The sequence below is a fragment of the Haemaphysalis longicornis genome, unplaced genomic scaffold (genome assembly GCF_048455015.1).
Source record: "Haemaphysalis longicornis isolate Haplotype H1 unplaced genomic scaffold, Haemaphysalis longicornis Haplotype H1 scaffold_7, whole genome shotgun sequence".
NCBI classification, from domain to species: domain Eukaryota; kingdom Metazoa; phylum Arthropoda; class Arachnida; order Ixodida; family Ixodidae; genus Haemaphysalis; species Haemaphysalis longicornis.
This window is the reverse complement of record NW_027526422.1, coordinates 61077208-61080454: the sequence shown is the minus strand read 5'-3', so window position 1 is coordinate 61080454 and position 3247 is coordinate 61077208. Positions and strand designations below refer to the sequence as shown.

Below are 3247 nucleotides of genomic sequence, written 5' to 3'. Positions count from 1 at the left end.
GTACGCACTGGTGCTTCCATGTTTACGTGTACTTTCGTAATTTCCACTGTCTACCCCACACATTCTCACTGCTATAAAATGGATATGAATTAAAAGCGAAAATAGCTCGTTCTGCAAGCTTATAAGGCCTGCCTAATAACTTGCGTTTGCTTTTGCCAGCCTCAGCCAATAGCCCAACCGTGCATATTACGCCATAGGTTCTCAATGCGGGAAATTATAGTGAATCACAGGACCCTTCCCTTTTTTCCCAAATTATGTAGCTTATTTACGTTAGAAGAGGGGTCAGTGTGATTATAAGTAGGGAATTTTTGGCGCCCGTTTAAGAACCCCAAGTGGTAAAACTTAATCCGCAGTCTTTTACTTAGGCGTGCCTCATAGACCAGGTGTAATGTGGGTGCGTTATACGCCCAAGTCACCAATCACTGCGGCTGGCCTTCCTTTATAAACTGCGGCTGGCCTTCCTTGGGTGGCACTCTTCTAACAGATCTACAATATCAGCCACTACTCGGGATGCGGCGCAGTTATACACAGGAAAGAAAGTCATCCATGTACCTGGCTGTCTCGAAGGGTGTCCCACCCAGGTTACGCCGAATACACCTAACAATTCCCGTTCGCCGCTTCAATGCTTGATTGATTTGATTGATTTTAGGGTTTAACTCGCCGACGCTTCGCAGCCGATGAGGCGCGCAGTAATGGAGGGCTCCTAATTAATTTCGACCACTTGGGGATCTTTAACCTGCGCCGAATTTAGTCACAATGGCTATCATAAGACCGATTTCATTCACGAGTGGTTTATGTATGTGTTCCTGCAGATAGACCCGGCCCTCACGGGACAGAAACTTGGAGGCTCACTAAAAGGGTTCAAACTGAGGACGGCTCAAGGAGCAATGGAACGGAAGATTAGATAGGATTAACGTTAAGGGACAAGAAGAGAGCGGAATGGGTCAGGGAAAAAACGCGTGTTAAGGACATATTAGTACAAATTAAGACAAAGAAATGGGCGTCGGCAGGGCATGTAATGCGTAGGCAAGATAACCGTTGGTCATTAAAGGGTAACACAGGGGATCCCCAGAGAAGGCAAGCGTGGCAGGGTGCGGCAGAAAGTTGGGTGGGCAGATGAGATCAAGAAGTTTGCGTAGTTAGAGCAGGACCGGGATAATTTGAGATGCATGGGAGAGGCCTTTGCCCTGCAGTGGGTGTAGATAGGCTGAGTATGATGATGATGATGATGATTTTACATGGGTTAAACGCATGTTGTGAGCACAATGTGAGTGGTGTTTTAATTATTTCTGACCTTACTTGATTTGCAAGTTTTAGTTGAGCGTAAATGCAATGCAAAAGCAAAGAGGCAACGGAATTTTTTTAAAGAGGGCACGCGGAAAAAAGGGGACGCGATTGTATGGCGTCCGGTCACTTGACAAAGCCGGCATATTTATGTACTTCTGATAAATATGCCGGCTTTGTACTTCTGATAATAAAAGTTGGCTGCCCTCGTACGCTTCCTTCGCTTGCCCAGTTTTCGTTTCATTTTGGGCGTGTGCGCGCATGCCCCAGATTACTAAATGACGACTTGACTATATCTTTGTCAGCATTCACATTATCAATTCTATTTCGTGGAATGGTAAATGCATCTTTATTCTCTTGTAGTTATAAACTGCGGATAAGGACGCAACCGAAGCTACACACTGCCACGGAAACATTGCTTTAGCACATGCGCACCTGCCCACTGCAGTGGCCTCGAATGCGTATATAAACCCGCGCCCATGCTTGATCTGCGTCATTCGGGTGCTGGCGACTACTCGGACGGCCACTTCGAGGACGAAAGCTGGGACAGAGCCGCCTGCATCGGCTTGAAAGGCATGAGGTTCGTATGGCGGCCAAACATTTCCTTTTCCCGCTCCGCTTTCGATTGATTTTTGGCTTTAAAGCACTTGTTCGATCTTTGCTACGCGTTGGTGTGGAATCACTGCGAAGTACGGCTATGTTTTTGCCTGCACCACTCTCATGATTTTTTATCTCTTAAATTTTACAGATAACGGCTAGCTGTCCTGTTGCAGTCCCCCCTGGGAGAAAAGGACTTCCACTCCTGGGCCGTACGCGAAGCGCTCGGCCAGGACATGCTGCGGAAGTATTCACATCGTGGGCACGCACGCCCGCTGCAATCAGCTTGTTGCTGCTCTAAGCAACGGACACCCTGCTCCCTCACAGCCCACGATTCACCACTGGTTCGTCGAATTCTCATGACTAGGCCCATCTTCGACGACCGGGAACACACCCTGTATTCGTCACCAGGACGACATGGCCAGAGTCGACGTTGACAGCCCTCTCAAATCGCGACGCCATCCACAGCGCGGCTTCTGTCGCGCGTTCCTTAGCATTGCGCATGTGTCGTACGCGGAACCTGGTTTTCTCTTTGCTCCCCATGAGGTTAATCAGACCAACCGCTGTCTCCAAGCAAAAGTCGTTTGGGCTTAGTCAATATCGTTTTCGCACCTTTACGTTCTGGTCTCTGTCGTGATCCCCCTTTTCGTGTGGGTGTTAGTTAAAGTGGCCGCTGAGCAATGCAAAATATAATAGGTCGCTATAGTTCTGTTAATTTAATGTACGTGATATTATTCTGACACTTCACGGGAGGATGTTTACAAGTTTATATGAAATAAACTTGGCTGTTTTGTTGTCGAATCATTTGCATTTCTTTGCGTTAGCAATCTGTTCCCACAGCCGTCGCTTTTGCGCACATTCCGCTTTTCAGTCTCCCTGAACTTCGCACTGTGCTGCTCTTTACAGACCCTTAATGACCGCCAACCGCTCGCGGCATTTTTTTTCCCTCCCCTCGGGTACTCGTGGTCTTTGCGGTTGCTACAAGGTAAATCTAACTGGTAGCGAAGCTTCCATACAAGCCCATCCGTTCAGAAAATGGCGGCTCTCAAGCTGATCATGGGGCTTGGTGCCATCGGTGCGAGGAGGGAACACTTCCGGCGGAACAAGAAATAAACCGGATGTGACACAAGATCCGGTCAAAAAGTGACGTCATTTTAATACCATTACCGCTAAAATTTGACTTCAAAATATCTTTAGCACGCCTCTGATCGCTGAGGGCTCATGTCATTGCCATCTGACGCAAGTTGACGAGCGCTTGGCGTGTGTGCTTCAAGTCAACGCCAGCCTAACTAGCACAGACTCGTGACTACAGAAACGTACTTGAGCATACTATCGTATGATTCACCTCGGTGGTTATAAAAACATT

General features: G+C 47.8%; 1 long non-coding RNA gene across 1 annotated transcript; it reads left to right on the top strand.

Annotated features, from left to right (window-relative positions):
- The first annotated feature begins 1738 nt into the window (after positions 1 to 1738).
- LOC144144366 (uncharacterized) lies at positions 1739 to 2682 on the top strand. Its single transcript, XR_013317229.1, has 2 exons — positions 1739 to 1864; positions 2033 to 2682. It is a non-coding gene; the product is annotated as an uncharacterized LOC144144366 (long non-coding RNA).
- Positions 2683 to 3247: the final 565 nt, after the last annotated feature.